Source organism: Lampetra planeri, chromosome 32 (genome assembly GCF_965212315.1).
Source record: "Lampetra planeri chromosome 32, kcLamPlan1.2.h2, whole genome shotgun sequence".
NCBI lineage: Eukaryota > Metazoa > Chordata > Hyperoartia > Petromyzontiformes > Petromyzontidae > Lampetra > Lampetra planeri.
The window spans coordinates 12,178,517-12,203,432 of record NC_136138.1 but is presented as its reverse complement, the minus strand read 5'-3'; the positions used below and the strand labels follow the sequence as shown (position 1 = coordinate 12,203,432).

General features: G+C 45.5%; 1 protein-coding gene across 1 annotated transcript in view; it reads left to right on the top strand.

Moving 5' to 3' along the window:
• Positions 1-24,916, top strand: part of LOC144729484 (diphosphoinositol polyphosphate phosphohydrolase 1-like) — a 57,421-nt gene that overhangs the window by 12,794 nt on the left and 19,711 nt on the right. The gene's annotated exons all lie outside the window — the stretch shown is intronic.

Genomic DNA, 24,916 nt, shown 5'->3' with positions numbered 1-24,916 from the left:
TTGCACGAGTGCTCGCATCAAGGAGGTACATGCTTAAACGCTGTGTCTGTGCCCGCCTAGTTTGCATCTCGTTTTGCCAGTGTTCGTGTTGCATTTAGCAGCCCTGCAGTGGGCAGTGAAGAGTTGGTGTGTTATAAGTGCTTATAACTATATCACCCAGAATCCATTCCATCCTGGAAGCAGGGCTGAACCTGTATCGTTTTGGAGTGCGTGTGGCTTTCCATTTGAATACGGTAATTTGCAGGAAATTTTTCACCATTGGGATATTTGGCCAGTAGCAGTTACGTTGTGTTGTATTAGTCATCGGAGGCCACTGGAGAACCCGGAGGGAATCTGCCACTACAGTGCACCTTATCGCAGTGGAGCTGTGCAAGTGATTCACTCTTTGTATCTGCCGACTAAGCCCTGAGAGGTCAGCTGACCGAATTGCAATACTGTAGTCTCTGTTTGAATGTAGTTGTGATCATACTGAGACCCATCATGCACTGCTCTCGAACATGGTTTCATCTCGGCTAGAAAATTGTATTTGGGCTGCAATGTCAGCAGGTGGTGGCACTGGACTGCACGGGACATTACAGGGTCTTTAATGTGAATTAAAACATTTCTTGAACCTAATCCTGAGAGTCAAGCGCGACAAATCATCGCATCGCAGTGGTGAATTACATTGTTTCACTGGGAGTCTTGGTGCCAGACGACAACTGTTTATATTACGGAAAGTGGAATTTTCAATTTTAACGATCATGAAGACATGAGCTTAGTCAATCCCCCACTGGGATTTCAACTGGCAACCTTTAGATTGTGAGTCCAGTACCCTTTCTACAGTGCGACTTGCCGGATACGTTTCTACGCTGGTTGGTGTGAAAGCACCGTTGGGCAGTAATATTTATCAACTTGTAATTATTTTTACGTTCGCACACGCGGTACAATATCCCATTACAAGGAACCGCTTTAATGCGGAATATCGTATTGTTTATTGCCTTGAGCGCTTTTAAAATCCAGTCAGTTTCCCCAGCTTCATTTCCAAATGTTTCCTTTTCTTTTCCCCCCACTCGATAAGTCTCAATTATACTGTCAGCATCTCTGCACAGAGCTAAGCATTTTATCATTTTAGATCAACATCAAATTACACATCGTGTCTGGGAATGGCCCTAAATTTCTATAATTTGCATGAACATGATACCGTTAAAAAAACTGTCTGCTGCTGCAGTGCACCCTATCGCTGTGGAGCTGTGCAAGTGATTCACTATTTTTGTATCTGCCGACTAAGCCCTTCGAGGTGAGCCCGACTGAATTGCTGTACTGTAGTCTCTTTTTAATGCCATAATTTGTGATCGCACGGAGACCCATCGCGCACTACACTCGAACCCGGTGTAATCTCGGCTGGAAAATTGGATTTGGGCTGTGATGTCGGCAGCCGGTGGTGCAGGCCTGCACGAGGCATCAACGGGGTCTTTAAAGAAACTTCACGGCACACGGTGTACTTTTTTGTCATTTCCTGCAGAAAATATCATCCAGGAATCGAATTGCAACCCTGCAAACTGTCTGAGCGATGGTAGTGCCGTACACGAAGCTATCGAGGGAGCCAAATGTAGCATTTAAAAGTGAAAGTGCCTCCCTGCTGCTCAAACAAGGTGGGGGTGAGCGGTGCTAATTTCCTTTTAGGCACCGAGCCAGTGGCATTCAAAACGTCTGCGGCAAGAACAGTTAGACACCAACACTTGTTCATAGGCACAAAGATGATATATGGTCCATATCTCGGCCACTCGCACAACCACATGGGTTCAATTTACACACAGCGCATTCATGTATTATTTTAGTTAAGAGATCACCCGAACACATGCGACCAGATACACATTTAGAGGAAACGGCTGAAACGCATCACCTAGGAAACTTACCGCACTGTTCTCAATGGAGACGTCTACACAGTTTTACTGAAGTTTGGGAAAAAAATAAACATTGGTCACGATGTAATTGTTGCCGTAGGTACACAGCCCTCAATCGCAGTCTCTTTGTCCCACACGTAGGTTCGGTTAGACTGCAGAACAGTTTTCACCGTAATAGTGAAACATTTTTACTGTTAAATGATTCCGTACTCAGTTGAGTGGTGCTCATCTCCATTTTACAGCCCTTACCCAGTGGTGGAAATTCCACATTCTTATGGTTGGGATGAGTTTTTATAAAATAGACAACCTCTGTGGACTGGCGCACAAAGTGCTACTCACATTAACCCCGGTGGGATGAAGGGATTAGGTGACACCCCGCCTGATGGGTGTGCACGGCTGTGCCACCCATCCAGGTTTGGCATGGTATTGGCAGAGAGATGTAAATGATTGTTCACCGCACATGGAAGCGATGAGGACAGAGTCTTCGTGCATGCACGCGCAACTGTTGAAAACGCTGCATGTGTAAACAGAGCCCGAGGCCATACATAAATATATGTATGTATGCCGTGCACCACGGCTAACCAGAATACTTGTATTCTTGTTCCGTGTGGCCGCTTCTGTGTCTCCGAGCTCATGGCCAACCCAAGCGGCTCATTGAAAGTGTTTGTGAGAAGGTGCTCTTGCGTAAAAATGGTGCTCCATTTGTTTAAGAAAAGTCGAGCAGTGTCTTCACACTCAAACGCTCATTGGGACTGTGCTGATTTTCATTGATGACACCGAGTGTTGGAAATGCCACATTTCTATGGCGGAGGCATGTCTCGGTGTAATGTGACTGCTGGTGTCTTCACTCAATTCACTACTCATTTCATGCCACTACGTTTGTTTTTTGCAGATTGGACAGAGGCTAAATTAAAGTAGTCCCTTCCCCCAGCTGCTCAAAGCCTCCCATTAAAAAAAAAATGCTGATATAATTCTGGCAATTTACACGTAGGCTTTAATCATGCCGAGTCGCAGGTGTGTGACGCCTGAAGCCATGCTGATTGATTTAGTTAATTAGGCTCTGCAGCTGTGCGGCCACCGCGGTCTAGATCTCTGCAAGGGTTGGAACCTAGCACAAGCAGCTTTCATCTCTCCGTTGTCCGTTATGTTACAAATTGGAAGCCAATTAAGGTTCAATATCTCTTCTAAGATAGGATCGAGTAACCACAGTTTTACAAGGAGAGTTTTCAGGACGATTGCCAAATTTGGTAAATTACCATTAATTTACTCAATTGGGCTTACACACCGCAATCTTCTCTGCTTTCGTACGGCTGATGTAGATGCAGAGCAACACCGATAATTTAATATTCAGGTGGTCAAGCCAGATCACCGCGTCAGCAGCAGCAGCAGCGGAGTGTATATCGCTGTGATGTCTTTTTCGTATTTGCAATGATGGCAATCATCACCCCCTCCTGAAAACGCTTGGCAGGAGCCTCCTGAAAAGAGTCGTGAGACTCTGTGAGGTTTTCCTATGTAAACAAGCGTATTCAAAAGATAAATATATATTTATATTTGATTTCTTTACCAGTAAATGTACAATCTTGTTGTATGGTGGCATTGTGCACTTGACTAACAATCTGCAGTTCAAACCCTGGTGTGGGGGGTGGTCTACTCTGGCCATCATCCCTCCTGGTTCAATAAAATGACTACCACCTCAGGGCTGCCAAGTGTGCTGAGCACTGCCCCATCTAATTGAAGATGTCACTAACTTGACTTTTTTTATATCTATAATGTGTTCAACCATTTCAGAAAAACATTTGTCTAATGAGTGAAATCAATGAACATGGCTTCAGGCTTTGTAAATCTATTTTGCGCTCAGCAACTGGGATAAAAAAAGATTTACGTTGTACTGATATTGTGCTGGAATCATAAAACAAGCTCAGACAACCACTATTGATCTACTGCAAAGTGGTACTCATTAACCCTGAAGGGATAATCGTCTGAGTCGACCCTTAACCAGGATTTGAACGCGCAGCTATCCAATTCTATTGTGAGTGAAGCACTCAACCCATAGCATCACTGGGCCGGTATCTAATCTAACAAAGGCACACGCAATAAAGTTTACTGTTCACCATACCTGTTGGCAATATTCATGAATTCCAGTTTTCTGTAACCTCTCGACGTATTGGGGGCATGATGTTCTTTAGCGTAATGTCGCTCTTGAGTGTTTGAAATGCTGCCTGCGAGATTAATATCGCTGGTAGGAAGATGCTGGTTTAACCCTCGTAAAAAATACACAATAGCATTTTTTCGTACAAAATTTAAGCATTTGATCAGTCCTTGCAGCATCATGCATGGCCCTGTTTCCACACGCCAGCCATCGGAAAGACAGCCGCATTGACGTATCGTTGGCACGGTGCTGAGTTCCGGGTTTCAAACCTGCGTCGCCTCCTCTCCTGTGCTTGCCGCACTGCAGGCCGCCGCGGTTCCTGCGCGCGAGTTGATCGGTGTTTTTTCAGAGTAGCTGCCCCATGCCAATCACGCGAGCGACATAATCGCGACATGGGAGCAGGGCCAGGCTGCTTTTGGACCGCACGCAATGCGGGCGACTGCGCTTGCCTGCCTTCCACTCGCAACGCTTTAGCGGCCGCCCCTCTTGCGCTGTCGCCCATTGGTTCGCGGTGTAGAATATCCAATGTGACAAGCAATACGTGTGCCATCCACAGAATTAAGCCTCCATACAAAGCACTTTTGAGATGTGGCAGTATAAAAAAACCCCATCAAAGTGTATCCATGTTGGATGAGGATTACGCAGTGTGTTGTCATGAGCCGGGGGTGGAAATTCTACATTCCTTTACCGGGGTCAGGCACTACATAGGACGACCACTGATAACGTAAAACAGTGGTACTCATTTTCTCAATTACAGATGAAGCTTCAGATTTTTGTTTACAAGATGTTAACTAATGACTACAGTTCACTGTCAATCCATGAAGGCTGTGTCGGTAAGCAGAATAAGAATTTTTATCCTTGGAGGAATCCGATGAGCCATGCAGCTCTTTTTCAAAGATGTACAGTTATCATGATGTCCAGTAATGGAGGTTGTTTGGTCATACCTTACCAAGATGGTAATTGTGTGTTGGTGAAATAAAGTAATAAGTGCGTGAATTAATTAACTGGCGTATTAAAAGTAACAACTTAACAAGTAAGTTTCCCTTTTCCAAGATGTAAGCAGAAAGAGAATCCGAATCATGCCAACTGCTTCATAGACACTTCACCAGGTCGCAAGAGGGTGAGCCAGGGCCTGAGCGATTCGTTACTCATTAATATGCACCCTGTCCCTTTGGTGTCTGACCAGACATTAGTTAGGTAATTGTAGTTAATATGTTTTGTAAGCGTAATGTAATGAATCTGGGCAGCCTGGTGGTCTGTACTCTCAACTTGAGCCAGTTTGCACAGTGTCCGTAATTCCATTCTTGGTGTTTTTGAAAGAATATTTACCAAAGCCGTTTACAGGAAACTAAGCAGTCAACACCAGTTTTGTAATACAAATTGCACACTTGAAAATTGTGTGAAAATAAAAATGTAATCACTTTTGTGGCTAGGTAGTGTTGTGGTTAGAATTTCTAATCATGTGCCCTAAGTTTGTGAATTGTAAGACCTGGTTGGTTAACTTGTCTGAACTGGCCTCGCCACACCTTAGATTTGCATGGTTGGCTACGTACGGTGCGAAATATGTTCAAATACTTACATTTCCCTGATTCCAAAACTGACCCAGTGCGATGAAGTATGATTAGATAACTACCTCTGAGTGACAGGGTTCACATGGTTTGGTGGGTGGCCTTCATCCAACATTAGATTGACAAAGTTTTTAATTATAATTATTATTCATCACTCCTTCAGGCTATATAAAATTATGTCACGTGGTGGGACATCGGTAGTGGGTGCTGTACAGATCAGCTGGCTACCACCGTAACTATGTGGAATTTCCAGCCCTGGCTCAAAGCTGTCAGCACAGATGACCACCACCCCATGATCATTAGAGGTAAGTAAGTGTCCTTTATAAATGAACGAATAATCGCAGTGTGCTCTCACCTGTTAAGTAAATGACATTGACTGATAATCCCCCTGCTCAGCACTCATTTACAGAAGGCAGAAACGTCAGTCCTCGGCATCCCTTGGAAGTGCATCATCACCCGGCCAGGGCCTTCATTATTATCAGACTTTTCACTGCAGAGAAATGACCCCCGAGATAAAGCGGGCTGCATTTGCATTACGTGCTTAATGGATTTAAGGGAAGTGTAGCTTTCTGATTTCCACTTGGGGACGTCCGCAGTGCTGTAGCATGGATCTCGATGCCGTTCCTCCCTGTAAGCGATGCTAATGCACCCAGCGGGTCCCGATTACCGCCCCGCTTTACCCGCTGGAGGGAGAAACGGAGGCAGCGTGGCAGCCGCGCTCCCAGGCTCCGTGCCGGATCGCATTTCTCGCCGGGCACACCTGATGTGCCAAATCCTGGTCCCCCACTTGCAGTTGGCTTGCTCACTTATTACTGGGGGGAGAGGGGGGTCCAAAAATTATTTGTCTTGATCCTGGTGGCGTGATGTTTGTATTCATTCCTTTATTTCACGGTACAATACAATGTGGATTCAATCTAAATGGCTTCCTTAGAAGTGGCATTGGGGCTTAGAGGTCTAAGCTCGTAGTCTGGGTTTTGTTTGAGCTGCCTGCTGGTCAAACGTTCTCGAGTGTAGTGAGGTTGATGGTCGCAGCCCAGTCATCGGTGACTGCACAACATGCATTTTCTATTTGGCTCTGTGCTAATTTTGGTTAGGCACTGATTGGCCAAATACTAACTCTGAACAATTTAAATATAAAATCTTGACTTAAAGCTTTCGTGACTGCAGGAATTCATATTCTTTGGGTCTTTCGGTAAAGTCACGTCGATAGGTTGAAAGAAAATAACAAAAAACTACGACGTTTCGATCGCAACACAAGCAATTGTCATCAGGAGGAGAAAAAAAACGTCATAGTTTTTGTTATTTTCTTTCAACCTATCTACGTGACTTTACCGAAAGACCCAAAGAATATTAATTTAAATATCAGTTTTACCATTACAAACCTATACCCAATTTAAGAGGAGGATTAACCCAGAAGTGGTGGCAACAATTGAATACTACTAAAAGCTTGGTTAATAAGATCCACAAATTGTGCCCCACATGTCAATACAGATTCGAGGAATACTACCGTACTTATCAATTTGAAACACACGACCACCTTGGATTGATTTTTATAAATGATGAAGGTGTAAGGATCTTTGGGTATAGAAGAGTTTCTAAATTCATGGCATCTGCAGCTTGTCTATTCTATGAAAGCTCTATAACTTACTGATTGAGCTTCCACAAATAAAGACTTCCTTGACGTTTTAACGAGACATTAGACTAACAGCGTCAACTCAATCAAAAAGCTGTCTTCTTTCAGCAGTGACCTTTACAATGGGTGATGATTGCTTATGAAAATCTCTCTGGGAGTAATTGCCTGAGGATTTGGGTGGAAAAAATTGGCTGAATGTTTAACTGTCCACGACCTCATTCGTACCGTGTCCAACGTGCCGATTCGGGCACGATTATCTGGTGTGAAGCCGAATCCTTACTAAGCATTAATCTCACTTTGCAGGTCAATGGTCAGAAGGCTCTGAAAAAGGGCCAACGTTGCGTGTGCCATGGTTGCATTTTGCAGTTGGCCGAAGTTTTCTGCGTTTAATATTTCGCTCATGAGATCGCATGCGTAAGAGCTAATGAGTTTGAACATGACCTGTTGCAAAGGTCACTGCACTTTTTAAAATTGAAATGCCTCTGGCACTTGAGTGTATTGACTGTGGTGCAACAATCTGAAGCAATCTTGCACTAATAGTGATTTAGTAATCCGTTATTTTACCCGTGAAGGCCTCACCAGGTCTAAATCATCGTCTCAGTAGGGGACCGCTTGGCCTTTTTTGGAGTGAACGTTTACAACCGCCCCACATGGCTCGGGTCTAATTTCGAATTGTCATGGAAACACAGCATGAATCTCCAGCAAAAGGACTAACGTATTTAAATATTAGCAAAAACTTTCAGTCCTCTCCTCTGCTTTGCTGTCTGCCTTTATCAACGTGCGCATGTCATTATGTTCGCCTCTAATGCGTCTGGTGGCATCAGCTGTTGAATTAACAGAAGCTATTGACAGTATCGAGCTGTGGCTAGGTGAAGAGATGCAAATGAGGATGAATAATGAAATGAATTCAGCCTGTGACCTTCCTGAAACCCTAATGGTTTGGTTGACAGTTGAATCTACTTGTATTTTTTATGGTCCGAAACATTTTAAACTCAAGTCTCCTCCCTGGTGTGGAAGTCTCCTATCTTTGGCCTCTTGCCTGGTTTGAAATACATTTATTGACTGTGTGCACTCCTTTGTGTGTTTGGCCCCAACAGACCATTATCACATGAGGATTTGTGTCAGCTTAACTTTGTAAAGGAGGACCCGCCCAAAGCAGCCATTGTAGCCAATGGGAAGCATGGTTGTTACTGCTACTACGACCGCAACACATGGCCCATTGGCTCAAGTTAGGCTTGCCGTGAGTGGTTGTTGTATCGTGTGAGTGAGACCGTATGCCAGGTTCAGAGACGGCTTTTTTCAGCAGTGATAATGCCACGCACACACTTCCTTCATTGTGCTCGTGTTGTGTCTTGTGTTTATCTTGTGTGTCGCGTGTGGAACGGAGCATGAGATTCTCTATGCACTGCCTGCTGGATCGATGCCCTTTACTTTACAATTCAAGTCAAAAGGCAGTCTCTCTGCTCAATCAAACAATGGGGAACTGCCTTCTTCCTGGTTGCCCGAATAGAGCATGCGGCTGATTTTCCATATTTCCTTGAAGAGGCCTCTCCTTCACAGAATGACCGCTGTTGACTAACCTGAAAGTGTTATGGTTTTTATCGACCCCAGAAAGATGATCGGCTGAATTGACACCTGACCTGGATTTGAACTTACAACCTTTCTATTGTGAGTCAAGCACTCTAACTACATGAAGCGTTATATTTAACAGGGTGAGAAGCCATTCAGATCCTGCATTGGTATGCAGTGTGGATGGTTTTCATTTTAATTAATCTTCTAAAAATGGTCCCTCGACGATAAAATTAAAGCCTCATTAAATTTGGCAATCAGGTTGAGTGTTTAATTTCTGAAATGACCTTTTAATTCATGGCCCTTAATTAACTGAGTGAGTTAATTGAGATTTTTTGACCATAAAAATGGCTATTATTAGCTACAAGTAATTTTCTAATTATATATTTGGAATATGACGTTAGCACACAATGACCTACTGTTGTAAATTATGCCAAAAGTTATATAATTGACACCTTAAGGCAGACAGCTGGTTGATACATCCTCACAGAACTTGCCAGGCCCCTGCAGGAATCAAACTGGCATCTCCCTGCAACATATTTCAGATTGCAACAATCCCTTCTGGCCACTACCAGCTGTCATAAGAATGTGACCCTGCATATTGGTCTGCGCGTGTACGCACATCGCCAATGCAGGTGATAAACGTGCTAGCCTAATCGGTATGAATTGCCCAATTATAGTCCTCGCACTGTTTAGCTGTGATAGTGAAGCAGTGGCTTCCAGATTTATAATTGAACCCACCAACTTGAGCTTGACACGTGGCCGTGGCAAAGATCACCGGCTCCGGGTCGCCCCCCTTTCTCCCCTTCAATCTGTACTCATTAACATGGTGGAGTATGGCCAAACAACTGCCATGATGAACGTGGAATGGGAAGCCTTTATCAAAATAAAATCAACGAGTAGATGTTGTGCCCAATGCTGCTGCACACGTGTAAGCGTAATTCATATGAATCGTAGTGCTAGGTGGGTCGAAGCAAAGGCACACGTGATAACTCAATATAATTTCTCCACGTGTGGTTTTATATTAATTTGTTTGGCAACCAGAAGGGGTGTTCGTGAATGGATCATGGCCATGACATGAGGTGAGTGGTTTCACGAGCCACGCTTTGCTGATGAGACTCTGTGAAGTCGAAACCATTGTAATATTTTCATCCTGGAGGGCCCTTGTTAATTGGATTCAATGTTAAGTCACTCCTGCATTTAAATACATACCACCAATTATGTAATAGTTATTCGTAATGTAGCTATTGCACCCCTCCCCCACCCACAGTGATTCGATGAATTGTTATGATTATATTCGAGAATCGATTATTTAGAAAATTTTGGTGAATTTACGAGCCTATAATCATGGCCACATGGGTCATGTAAATGAACCCAGTACATGCCATTATAAGAATTACAAAATAATTATTCTTACGCACGGGATTCGATCTTTGAGGATCGATATTAATTGAGAATAACTCGCTGTTATGCTCCTAAAATGTATGTCTCGTCAGGTGGCACTTTGGCAGGGCGTCTGACTCGGTCAGAATGTTGGAAGTTCAAATTCTAGTAAGGGGTTGACTTATGCAATCATTAATACAGGGTTAATGAAATGCTTACCACTTTTTTGTGAGAAGTCGTTCGTGGCTGTTCGAAGGATTCACTGGACACGGTCATAGAAATGTGGAATGTCTACCACTGGCTGAGGGCCGCCAATGAAGATAAGCATCACTTTTGCATCATAATTTATTCACGAACTTGCTCGTTACTAGTTTTGGCAGTGCTTGGCAATCAAGTCAATCGGTGACAAATGGAATCCCTTGTCTGCAAAGCCCCGTGTTCATGCCACAAAGCGCAATCTAGAACTGTGGTCATCCTCACGGGCTTTCAGATGTGCTTCTGCGGACATTTGGAATGCTCTTCCTTCCGATATATAGGAAGCCACTGGAACTATGACATTTTAATTCTAGATTAAAAACTCAATTCCTTAAAACTGCTTTTTGTTTATTTTTTTGTCTTTCACTGCACCTCCTATGAGCACGGTTGGCTACGGACGATGCGAAATAAGTTCTGCATACATACAGATAAAGCTCTGGATAAAGGGAGGTTACAGAGCTAATTCCCAAACCTGTAAGAACAGTTAGCAACTCGCTCCCCTCCCCTGTTGAGTCTTGTCCAAAGCAAGTGGCCAGTCTTGTTTTCCAGGTCACCTGGTGTCCGATGGCAAAGTGATGAACAGTGTGCAAAAAATTGCCAATGCCAACTTGGCGAGAATATTGTTTTGCTCGGTCATGGGTGACCGGCATTGAGTGCCGTCTTGCTCTCACCAAGTGGAAACTTTTTCCATCGGGGTAAAACAACACGAGTTCTTTTTTGGCCACTCCAGGACTCTAGCTAATGATCATGAAATGTATTGCCCATGCGCTGCTTAACCCTCCAACGGCTGGGTGGCAGGTGGTGGGACAGATCCCCCCGTAGGCTTTGCATCTCGTGGCGTCTGCTTAAGGTGCCTTGCTTCACTGAGCCTGCTGCCAAGATTGCTAACGATTTTCAGTATTTTTGGGCGTTAACTTACAGAAGGGTTTATTATTTGTTTCTTTCGGTTAAGTCACGTCTAAAGATAAAATAATAAATTAAATTAAATAATAGAATACGACGTTTCGATTGCAACACAAGCAATCATCATCAGGTATAATGAAATAGCGACATAAAATCTAACCAGAAAACTATAGACAGACATATTAGCAGACAGATATCACCAAGATACATAGCGAGAGCAACACAGGTAACAGAGAGGGGTGATCGTCTCTGTGGGGTGGCCTTAAATAGACACCAAGATACATAGCTCTCGCTATGTATCTTGGTGATATCTGTCTGCTAATATGTCTGTCTATAGTTTTCTGGTTAGATTTTATGTCGCTATTTCATTATACCTGATGATGATTGCTTGTGTTGCAATCGAAACGTCGTATTCTATTATTTAATTTAATTTATTATTTTATCTTTAGACGTGACTTAACCGAAAGAAACAAATAATAATTCCTGCAGTCACGAAAGTTCTAAAATTAAGATTACAGAAGGGTGTGTTTGGTATATTACACAATCTGGCTACATAAATATGACCGACATGAATCGTATCTTTGGGAAGAGAGCAGCCTTGTCACTGCCGCTGATGTTTTGTGTGACTAATTGGCTTCCACACCCTATCAGCAGCCAGTCTCTTTATTTAGAAATCAGGTCAAGTCCACGGAGGTCCAGAATCACTTTGGTGCGGACGACTTGGGTGTGAGTGGCGAACATAAAATAACGAGACGTAATATCCTAGATACTTGGGTTGCAACGTGTACCGTATCCCAGTACGTCACTACAAACATTATCGTGCAAAGGGACCGTAGCTATGGACATAATTGAAGTGTATTTGGATCATGAGAATGCTGAAATTAAGATGGGAAATTAAATTCCTAGTTTTAACGATGAATACTATGGAGGTTTGAATGACCAGACGGTGCTGTGGGCTGCGATCTTAACACTTGGGCAGAGGTTACAATTGCTCGGCATTACACTGGCTGCCGTTAAATGTACACCACTCTTTAGGAAGTCAAGTGGTTGTCCTATGGAGATACTGTCCCTTGCTTTAAGAATGTGGAATTTCCATCACTGGCTCAAGGCCTCTAACCGAGATTGCCATTCCGGTGAACATTTGAGCAGGAAGATCGATCGACCATTTACTTGATCCCACAATTATCAAATTCGTTTATTTGATAACATATAAATTATTTCTGTTCACAGAATGAGCGGTTCAATATGCTGTTCCTATTCCGGCCTGGTAGGAGCAGAGCGGTGTGTTCCGTTGGTGTGCAGTGCATCGGGCGCCGTATTGGCATCAATTAGCGGAATGGTTTTTATTGTGACAATACTTAAAGGGGTTTATTCAATGTCGGCTTTGCGCTGTGTTGGGGATGCAGTCGCCGTGTGGGGATACAGTCACGTTACACTCTTCGATGGTTTACCGCTGTGCTGCGCTGGCTGGGAAGTGTCGGCATGGATTCCTGCATAAAAGTCGTAGTGGGGCGACGAGAGCCGTATAACCATTAGGACATTGCTTTATGATTTAGATGAGTCACATTTTGGACAATATTTCAAGTTAAATTCAATCCCTTCAGCTGTGGAGGTCATTCAACAGCCCTTAAAACAGCTTGCAAAGCTGGAAACATGAGTCTATATACATGCGGAAGGGTGTTTTCAACAGCAAAGCATAAGAGAAATCTCCAGCAGGTTTTGCATGTCAAGATGATATCACCGTTCCAGTGCATATTCTTCACACAGGCTTTTGATGGCCACTGAATTGAGAACACTTTGTAGAGAGAAGCCCCACACTTATCTTGCCACTTTGCAAACTTGCTTGATGCACACTTGTGTATTGCACATGACTTACACACGCACATAAGTACATGTGCATTGGCATATGGCCACATCCTATTATAAATCAGTGTTTTTTTATTATTGATAGCGTTTATGAGAATTGCACGTTTACATTAGTGTAGTATTTAAAGTTCTTAAAAGTATACTGGGGATTCAGTTTGCCTAGTGCTCGGATGATTTCTGTTAACCCCAGGCTTTGGGTGGGGGGGGGCAGCCTCCTCTGCCTGCTGTCTGTCACCGTGAGCGTGTTGTGTTGCCCGTCTTGATCTCAGCGAGACCGTAAATCATTGTGAACTCCTCGCCATGTTCGTGCCGGCCGCATCTTCACGTGGTTTCAGAGGTTTGTTTACCACTGCGGCGTGGTGAGCTCTTTCAGCTATCGTTGAGAGACTTCTGCCCCTTCACTGTCGCTGAGCAGTGGCAACATGGAGTCGAGGTGCTCCCTCCTGGGAGAGGGCAGTTCCTGGGTGTGGACTTCTATGTCTGTTACCAGAGGGCAGCAGGTGCCTGTCGTGTTTGGAGCTGGCGACTTCTTTATGTTTTTTGTTTCAAAAAAGTAACGTGGGTAGTTTGAATTGTCTATAGCCGTCGTGTTATGAGTTAGCAGAGTCCAATGTACATGTCTAAAGGGTGTGATTTGTTCCTGTCATTGACGGCCATAAAAATGTCATTGGATATTTTGCGACGATGAGTGTTGATGATATTAAGTAATGGCGATCCTGAAATAGATGTGACCCATAGCATGCAGTATACACGACCAACATGTTATGCACACTTGTTAATTAGCTCAACTCCCCACATATATATACACACACCTCAAGCTCCGTTAAGATATTTAGGGTTGCACCAATAAAAGGGATGGCCATGTTTTATTGGGCCGGGTGGGGTGCTGTTGGCATAGAATAGAATCACAATAAAGAGGCGGTTACAAGTAAAACGTCGAACTGGGGTTTGAGGGCCCACTATCTACCACTTGCAGGATCGATAGCGAGTACCAGTTTGTGGGAATTTAGCTGTGGTCGCTGTGGAGACGCCTCCAACACAACCATTTACAACCTTCCCACCACTGACTTCGGGCCGCCAATGCACCCGAGTCCTGCCAAATGCTAATTTGAGCATGGGGACACTTGGACTCCGACTTTTGAAGCATCTGGCGTTCAGCCCAGAATGGTCCAGTTCTCAAGGTGCTAACCACTTTGTCCTAAACTGGTAATGTTGGTGGTGGCGCCACGGGAGGACATCTGTTTTGCTTTATTAACACATGCAGCATGTGAACTGTAAGGAACACAAGAAAGTATAGCTGTACACTTGTGGGCATTTCGCCAAAAAGCCCATGGCATGGATAGACAGTATTTTAGTAGAGTTGTATAATAAGATTTTTTTAAATTCCAACTAATTTATTTTGCTTAATAATAACAATGTTTTAAATTGATACAGCAAGCTTCACTTAGTATTAAGGCATTCTTGTATATTTGGCCGTATCCTCTTTTGAGTGTGGATGATTAAAGCTCCTAGCAGCTGATTAAGTGCAAGAGGTGAATTAAAATCATAGCTCTTCATCTCTTCCTATTTTGGCAATACGTTTCCATTTCCTTGATTTATTTACCTTTTTCAACATTGATCTCATAAATATTTTCCCTGTATAAACCATCCACTTTCCAAATATCTTTGTTAATTAATTTTCTTCTTAAAGTTGATCTCTGCCAAGCCCCACGCGTGGCATGAACAAATATTGTAACGAAGAGGAGAGGGATGCCTTTCACAAGGTCAACATGGCACCAGGTGTGAAGCGGCACGTGGAGATGTGTGGAGATGCGCATGGCCTTCTATGATCACGTCTAAAATAGTCTCCTTTAACTTAAAGAGCACCGACGCTTTGCACGTCCTACTAAAACACCAGCCATGATAATAATAACAACATCATCATATTCATTCCCTTTGTCAATCCACTGCTGGATGAAGGCCTCAAGTGGTGTTGCTCATGTTGGCGTGGTAATACAGGTGGATGGTCCGCAGGGCAGTACACGATGCAGCGGATGCGTTCGAGATGCCTGCCGCTAGGCGTGTACATGGCAGGCGTGTACATGGTTGGCGTGTACATGGCAGGCGTGTACATGGCAGGCGTGTACATGGTTGGCGTGTACATGGCAGGCGTGTACATGGCAGGCGTGTACATGGCAGGCGTGTACATGGCAGGCGTGTACATGGCAGGCGTGTACATGGCAGGCGTGTACATGGCAGGCGTGTACATGGCAGGCGTGTACATGGCAGGCGTGTACATGGCAGGCGTGTACATGGCAGGCGTGTACATGGCAGGCGTGTACATGGCTGGCGTGTACATGGCTGGCGTGTACATGGCTGGCGTGTACATGGCTGGCGTGTACATGGCTGGCGTGTACATGGCTGGCGTGTACATGGCTGGCGTGTACATGGCAGGCGTGTACATGGCAGGCGTGTACATGGCTGGCGTGTACATGGCTGGCGTGTACATGGCTGGCGTGTACATGGCTGGCGTGTACATGGCTGGCGTGTACATGGCTGGCGTGTACATGGCTGGCGTGTACATGGCTGGCGTGTACATGGCTGGCGTGTACATGGCTGGCGTGTACATGGCTGGCGTGTACATGGCTGGCGTGTACATGGCTGGCGTGTACATGGCTGGCGTGTACATGGCTGGCGTGTACATGGCTGGCGTGTACATGGCTGGCGTGTACATGGCTGGCGTGTACATGGCTGGCGTGTACATGGCTGGCGTGTACATGGCTGGCGTGTACATGGCTGGCGTGTACGGCGTTTGTTTGGCTGCGCGGTCCCTCGGACTGCCACGGCTGTTGCAGCCATGCCGACTGCATGTGTCCATTTTTGGCGAGAAAAATAAGAACAGAACGGACAATCGGCTGCCGAGGCGGAGGGAAGCGAGGTTTACTTTGCACTTGGCGCATGGAAAAAACGCACACCTGTAGTGCCGCGCCAAGCCGCGCGGCCCAAAAAGCAGTTCCTGCTCTTGCTCGTGCTTGTTTACACACGTGCGTGCGCTCCGTGTGGCGAGTGCTCGAGTGGCCCAGGAAAGGGGCGAGAGGAGCATTGGGCAGCACGGTGATGATATGACTCGGCGGGCTGTGTGTATTTATAGCCCGGGCCACAACGTGGAGCTCCTTCCAATCATGGGCCGGTGAATGCCGAGACGCGCGGCGTCTTCGTGGCGGCGGTGGTGGCGGTGGTGGCGGCGGTGCGAGAGATTGCGTGACTCCGCGTGGTGTCGGTGGCCCCAATGTTTCGGCGGTCCGAGTGAAGATAACAAAATGAGGTCCCCTCAGTTGCAATCTCTCTCCTGCAGACAGCATTGCAAGGGCTACTTTAAAACAGTTATTGATCTCTGGTTACTGATGCATTGCTCGAGGTTTTAGAAGTAATGTAATCAAAATATGGTGTTTTAAAAGTAACAAACATGGGATGTTTTCTCTGCCCTCTGCAGCTCATAATGCCTGCAACAGCGTTTTATACGTGAGCCCGATTGTCGCCCATCCAAGCATTATCGAAGCTTGCCTGTCGAACCCTGTTCAATGGTAGTCCATTAATTTTTCTAATTTTGAATGATTTTATGAACATGCTAGGTACAAGGCTGACTGTCTCCATCTCTCTTGTCTAAGGTTGAATGTATAGCAAGTTAGAACTCTGCATCCAGGTTCGTTTATAGAGGAAATGACCTTCAGTTAATATGTGCTGGATCACCTGAATGCCTCCGTTGAATTTCCGGCGTTCACATTGGCTCACAACTGTGAGGTCTGTTCGTGTTTCTGCAATCAAATGCTGGGCTTTCTTGGAAATTGTACGTGTGATGGTCAGATCTGCTGAGGATTTAATTTAAATGTGCACCGTTGTTTTCGGTGTTTAGATTAAATCTCCAAGGTTCTGCAGTGAGATAATAGTGGTGTTTGCCTAATTTTGGCATCGTGCTTTTAGGGTCCTAAATCCCGAATTTACAACCAACATGCCGCATACTCTTCAGGGTCATTGCACAATGTCTGGTGCATTGTAAGTGTTTGTGGATGGCACTCGTCTGTCGCATCCCAGTACCGTTTGTTTTGTGGGCTACATCCTGCTGATATTGAAACCGGTCCAGGGTTTGCCTTGCTTCAACAAACGCGGCTCGAAAGCATTTAGTGCGGAAGGTTCATTGGTCAATTGACTTGAATGTTATTGTTGTAGTGATGAAAGACACCTTGTCACACCTGGAATCCCACATCGGCAATGCGTGTGCAGTGTCAGATAACATTTATGTACTATCGATGCAACGTAGAATTACTCTTTGCCACTACTTTTCACTTTAATATGGTAAATAATGGTTTTATTGACCATATTGTTCATCAATCCTCTCGGAGATCAGGTGGTTCGAACGGTGTTTTAAGGAGCTTGGATACTGGAGCCTGGTGTCCCAGACAGCATGAGAATCTCTTTTTTCTGCAGATGACAATTGCTTGTGTTGTGATCAACGTCGTGATATTTTTTGTATTCACTTTATTTTTATTATTTTATTGTTATTATGTTTTCTATCTACGGGACTTGACCGGAAGAACCATAGAATAGCATGATAATCCTTGATGAGATTTTGAGTAATTTTTTTTTATTTTACTGTGATTCCTCTTAATAGTGTTTGCTTTTTGAACTTGTTTGTCCTTAAATATATATAATTGTTGATTGTTTTCGTGGTAAATTAAGAAGCGCCTAAGTCTGCTCTCTGGTTGCTTGGGTCAAAAGTGAGCTCCCTCATCTCGGCCCAATCCTTGCCAGCTGGCACAACTTGACAAATAAATGGATCAAACTTAAATCTTGACGGAATATCAATGCTGTTAAATAATTCAAAGATAAAACCCGTTCGGTCATGACATGTACGTGAGTGAATAGATCACTGGGGTTATATTGTGGCCTCGTTTTCATTACTGTGTGCAAGGTTGTATTTGGTGGGGGTGGTAACGTACGTGGGTAACCCAGCGCTATGATAGCCATGCCGTTATCCGCTTAAGCCTCCCCAAGTCTCAACACTTTAATATCGGAGGCTCCTGCTTGTGATGTTTGGCAGATGCCTTGCTAAGTATTTTTCATTATTGAGGAATCCACCAACTCAGAAAAAAAAGTCCACACAGATATGTCACCAGCCTACTGCTGCTTATATGACCATCCACCGGGACTTGATGGGATGAACATCATCTCGTGTTACCACAACAGCGGGGAACGACGTGCAAATGCATTATCTTCAGTAATGTTTTGTATTATTATTGTTTTGTTATTATAGTATTATTACGCAACTGACAAAACACTCGCGAGACGTACAGATTCCCCACGGCAGCCACCTCGTAAAGCGGAAGATCCTGGGAAATCCAGGACGGGTGGCAACTCAATCTATCCACAGGCAATGCCTGCGGCCTCCGTGTGGGCGTGTCCACACATCCACACATGGTGATCTCCGAGCGATCCACCAACTCCGCGGTTGTATTGGGGCTCTGTCGGTGTGACGACGAGGAGTTCCACGAATCGTCCGCGGGCGATGTGCGATCAGCGGCCACCTGTCCTGACTCCAGAAAACCACGACCGGTAGAAAATAGCCCTGGAAACTTGGCCTGAGCGCCGCGGCACGCCGGCTAAATGGGTTCACATTAGCCTCGTCTTAAACGGACGCATTCACGTGGATGCTTTCACCAGCTGTCCGGAGCTTTATTTATAATGCCATAGGCAAGCACATTATTTTTTCTGTGACTTTTTATATAAAAAATAAGTTTGCTAGCAATTAAGTAGTTTTGCCTTTTGTGAATGCTTAAAATGTTATGGTCGTACTTATTAAGAGTTTAGTACAAGAACAGTGGCGTGCCGGTACAGTGCCATCTCCCTTTTTCTTGGTGTCGGGTTTCTCTGGGCCCTCGCGTTTCTTTCCACATGCGAATGGTCGCGAGGGATGTTCCTCCTCTGTGTTACTGCAGGATCCTCCTGCAAGCGTGACGTGGAGTGAGGCTTTCCTTGGTGAATGGAGCATTATTTACAGCTACCTTTTGTAAAAATAAATCGCCGTATGATGAACGTGAGTGTACCGTACGTGCACTTAATATCCCGTACCCTAAGCGTTGATTGACCTTTTGTAGGGTTACATTTGTGGAGGGTTCCAGGAATGTTGTGGAAGGGATGGGATGAGCAACTGGAATGTTTGGAACTGAACAGAGCAGGTTGTGATGAGGAGCATGGAGGAGGGTAGGTTGCTGACACACGAGTGCCATCCAGAGCCCAAAAGTGAGATGGTTGTGGTGACGATGAGACCGTAAGATCGGTCAATTTAAGGGCGCGTTGAATGTGTTTTATAATTGGCAGCCCAAAAGTCAAATGGTGGGAGACGCAAAGAGCGGGGACCTTGGTGGTCAAGTGTCGGCAATGCCGCAGTATGCGGGACCTGACGGAAGGAAGAAAGCGAGGGTGAGGTGCGGCTGCATCGGCGACATTTGCCGTGATGCCGTGCAAGCGCACTGATCGTTCTCAAGCTGCGTGAAGCGTTGGGGCTCATGGTGGCTTTGGAGCGCGAATGAGCGTTTATGCAATCGGTGAGCATGCAATTACATCATTTGTCTGGACCTTTCCACGCTCTCAACATTCACATAAATCCTACTCGGTTATCCACGTGTGTGTGAACATCAACGTATACTATTCATGAGGTCTTGAATGCAGCAAAATGAGTAGCTGTTATCATCGCCAGCACCACTACTATTACCATTGTTAACGTTGGGTGCTTTATGTTGCAATGGTTACCTCATCACCCCCACCATGATGATTACTTTACAATTTGGCGAGCTGCAATTCTATTCAAGAATTAATTGCTTGTAATCCAATATTGCGATCAATGTAGCACATCTCGTGGCTGCAGGTGTCGCATGAGATCATTAATTATCATTTTTTTTACTTAACTTTCGTGACTGCATGAATTGATATTCTTGGTTCTTTCGGTAAAGTCACGTAAATAGAAAACATAGAAAAAAATGTAATAAAATTTTCACTAATAAAAAAATAATAATAATAAATTTAAAATAAAAGCAAAAAACCCACAATAAAAATAAAAAGTCTCAAATTAAATAAAAAAATTTGAAAGTAATACAAGCAAAAAAAAAACTTACGACGTTTCGATCGCAATTTATTATGTTTATTTTTTATTTAGAATTTTTTTATTATTTTTTAGATTTTTTGTTTTCTATTTACGTGACCGAAAGAACCAAGAATATTAATTATCATGTAAGAATCTACTCGTACATGTACTCTATTCAGTGCATGTGTCGTGAGTCCAACTGAGTTGCAGATGTTATTCTTCAGAGGCAACACATTTATTCATAACACGTATATACAAAGACAGGCCAGATACAGCCTAGGGTGGTGACCACCCAGCTAACTACACTATACGTAGGAGTTACAGCTACGAAGGGTCGGACCCTCGCTCGGGTTCCCAGCCACATGTTGGTGCCTCTTCAGACGTAGGACGTGGAGCTTCCAGTTTGTAGACGTGGAGCTTGCAGCTTGTAGACGTGGAGCTTCCAGCTTGTAGACGTGGAGCTTCCAGCTTGTAGACGTGGAGCTTCCAGCTTGTAGACGTGGAGCTTCCAGCTTGTAGACGTGGAGCTCCAGCTTGTAGACGTGGAGCTTCCAGCTTGTAGACGTGGAGCTTGCAGCTTGTAGACGTGGAGCTTCCAGCTTGTAGACGTGGAGCTTCCAGCTTGTAGACGTGGAGCTTCCAGCTTGTAGACGTGGAGCTTCCAGCTTGTAGACGTTGAGCTTCCAGCTTGTAGGACGTGGAGCTTCCAGCTCGTAGATGTGGAGCTTCCAGCTCGTAGACGTGGAGCTTGCAGCTCGTAGACGTGGAGCTTGCAGCTTGTAGTCGTGGAGCTTCCAGCTTGTAGACGTTGAGCTTCCAGCTTGTAGGACGTGGAGCTTCCAGCTTGTAGATGTGGAGCTTCCAGCTTGTAGACGTGGAGCTTGCAGCTTGTAGACGTGGAGCTTGCAGCTCCCAGGGACCCACCTTATATCCTCCCGGGTCGGGGCCGGCTCTGCCCTCGGCCCCGCCCACCTTCGCGGGCGTTCTAAGCTCCCTCTTGATCCCTCTCGAGAGCTCTCCCCGGACACGTGATCACCCCCCCCCCCCACCTGGGGCCCTCTCTGTGGACACTCCGGATCACGTGTCTACGGGGTCAACCAGAGTGTCATGGCCTGGTGCAACCCTGTCCCTGGGCTGACACTCTCCCGCCCCCCCCTCGTGGGAGCCCGCACTACACGCCACGCGTGGTGCCCGCGCTATCCCAGTGCTCACCAAGCCCCGCTAGGGCTGGTACTACACCCGCCTACGGGGTGTACGCGATGACTGTGCATCGCACGCCGTGCTCTGCTAGAGCCGGCCTCGCACAGCAACACACGGTGCTGTCCGCGACGTAGGAACATCGCATGCCATGGCCCTCCCGGGCCGGCACCATACAGTGACATCCCCAATGTCACTACACATGTATTGTGAGCGTAGATGCACATTTGAATCGATGATTCGATCCTCTTATCAAATGCCAAGTCACGTTTTTGTTACATCGTGCTTCTTGCACGACCAAAATATTGACAGCAGTCGATTTGGCCCATCATCCTTTCCTGGAGTAAATAAAACATTGTGAGTCGGCAGTGGTCGACCTGTGGAGATTTGGTCCTTGTTAGGGTAATGAGAAATTTCCATCCTTGGCTTCGGCCAGCTAGTGAAGATCAGCATCTCCCCATGCTCACTTGAGTGTGAAACACCCCGGTGTTTAATCCGAAATGAAGCAAAGCTTGAAGGGAAAGGAAATATTATCATGCTATCGGTGCGGCGTTTATTCAATGATCATTTCTGTTATAAAGTGCAACTGAAAATTTTCGGTAAATATTTATCTTTGCCACAATCTGATTGCTGGAGGATGTGCTCGCTCCTACAAAATGTAATTGACCCTGAACTGCTGTTGGTGTGCAGAGTAAAGCGGTGTTTATTATGATGCCAGTGAAACGTGAGCCTCAAACAACATGTATATGAGACTTTGATTATAAATGTCAGTGTAGGGGATTGATGTACGAGTGGAAGTGGCTGGGGGTCCCCCTGGGGTGTGTGTGTGAGCACAGATCCAACAGCAGTGGGAAAAAAACATTCAAATCCTGAGCTCCCTCTTGTAATTTAAGACAGGTTTGGATTGCCCTATGTAACCATTCCCCTCCCACCCCTATGATTTGATGAATTTTCACAATCCAAAGAATTCTTCTTTAACTTTTTGTCATTTTGCTTGCATAATTTTTTGATGTTTTTCTGTCCCATAATTGTAAATTATGAAGTGCTAGACGAGTGACATAGATGCTTGAGCCATTTTGCGTTAAAAGGGTGTGGTGGCAACAGGACCGTAATCTACGCTGATGAAGTTCTTTAATAACGACTTCTTCACACGCGCGGCAGGCCGGCCGACCCAGCGCCCTGTCACGCTCCCACCTACCGCAAGGGCAGTTCATCTCACCCACAATAACAATTGGATCGGCCACTTTTAAGTCAAGACTGTATGTGGCAGCAGTAGTCTTCTTACCCCACTGCCAGTCGCTCGCATTCCTTTGGAATGAGTGAATCTTGGTGCGTGATAATCCTTGGCATGTCTGCACATTCACAACACACGTGCACAAACGGCTCTTTCCCATTTGTTTTGGAGTTGCCCCGCGTGGTGTGTGGCGTGATGAGCGACGTCTCGCTTCACGCACTGGGAGCTTCTTTAGGAACTGCTGCGGTAGAGCTATGCAGCGCATCCACGAAACCGAAAGCAGCGATTGAGCCACAGGGAAGGATTTGCATGACAACATTTTACTTCGTTTTGGGATTTTTTCTGGGCGATTTTGTGACCAATGCTTGACTTACAATTGTAAAGTTAGTGGTGTTTTGCACAATCTGTTATTCCTCGGTCAATAAACCAAGTGCTGCTTTGTTGAATATCGACATTGGTTTTCCCCCAAGCCGATTTTCTGCTCTTGAATTGGAGTCGTCAGTAGAGACGAGCGTCGCCCCAAAGCTTTTTCGAGCACCGAAGTGCTCCCACCCAGTTTGCATTTAAGCGTCTAATTTAAACCTTGTCTAAGTGCAGGATAAGCCGCCGAGTGCCCAACCGGCACACACCTCATTCGTGGCAGATATTTTATACCAGTGAAGCCCTCGTGTGATGTCAGTCACACCTATGGCCCCTTTACCCTGTGGTAAAAGAACATCTGCCTCTCTCCACTGCTGGCAGCTTCATGCACGCAAGCCTTTTGCTGTGAAGGACCTTTTAGAGAATATAAACCTTGCGTGACCCTTGCGTAATCACATTGCCCAACAGCTTGTGAGCAGCGGAGATCATATACCTGCCTTTAATGGCCTGAGAGTGGAATAAATGCCTAAGCCAAGACACGAGCAAGCCCAATGGAGCGTCAGGGCAAGTGATGTTGGCGAGTGCCTATTGAGGCCTGGATGACACAAAGACAGAGTGGTGTGGCCGGCATCACACCCAGCCAATGCTGATGTTTGCACACCACATCCTGTAATAATTTAAGGCTGAGTAAGGGGATGGCTAGTGCAGTGGTGTATGTATGTTGAACTTCTTTCGCATCGTTGTACGTAGCCAACCGTACAAATCCTAGGTGCGCACATGCACGTAGGCAAAGCTTTTCGACTTTATGATGTGGTAATGTATATATACAACGTTTATACTGGCGTCCAGGTCTTATGTATGGAACCAATATGAAGGATGTCTGTGTGTGTGTACGCCATATGATTGCGTGTGTGAGCGTGCGTGCCCCACGTACTTTTAGCTGGGTCAGGGTCAGTCGACCCAACAGTCAAACTCTAGGCAGCCTTGCTGATAACCTAGGCCCACGCCTACCACACTGCGCACACGTGCAGAGCGCCGCTGAGTGGGCGGTCGAGGTCAGGGTCGTTTTGACATCAAGGAGAATTTGACGTCATTCAAAATGCCCTCTCTAGCTTTAACGCTCGCATTGCTGATATTGGTTCGCTCCTGGCTCACAGGAGAGTAAATGTAAGATTCCAGCGCTCGACTTCCGTGAACTTTGTGCCTTGTTTTGCTGATGTGAGAAACCTGCAATGTGCAAGAGGCTTGGTGAACGCGGCAAGCGTGGCACATCCAGGATTGTCACTGTGCGGCTGGGACCTCATCCTGTGATTACGGTCTCATTCTCCATTACTGTTGTTAATGCACAATGCCACTTCCTGCCCCATGTTCTTTCATTTTGTCCATATGCTTGCATGCGATTCCCTGCATGCATGCTCATTAAGCAATCTCTTAAATCACAATTATTTTCCGCTGCTCAAATTATCATCGAGGCAGCGCTTATCCCCAGTTTAAAGCTCTAAACCAGTGGAGCAAGGTCCACATTGCTGTGGCGGTGCTGAGTTTATTCTAGGGCAGGACCAGTTAAGATTTAACTTGCCACTGATGTGAGCCATAGCCAGACTCCTCTACTAAAGAGATTGTCACAATGTTATCTGCTCTGGTAGGAGCTTTGTTCTGCTGTACACACAAATGCAATGAAATCGGACGCCTCGCCTTGCTCGCCATGGATTCGCATCGCTCTGTAGCGTGCAAAGGTGTGTGAGCATAGGCAGCTCTACACACGTTGACGGGAACACGTCTGTCAGTGTTCGTCTCTC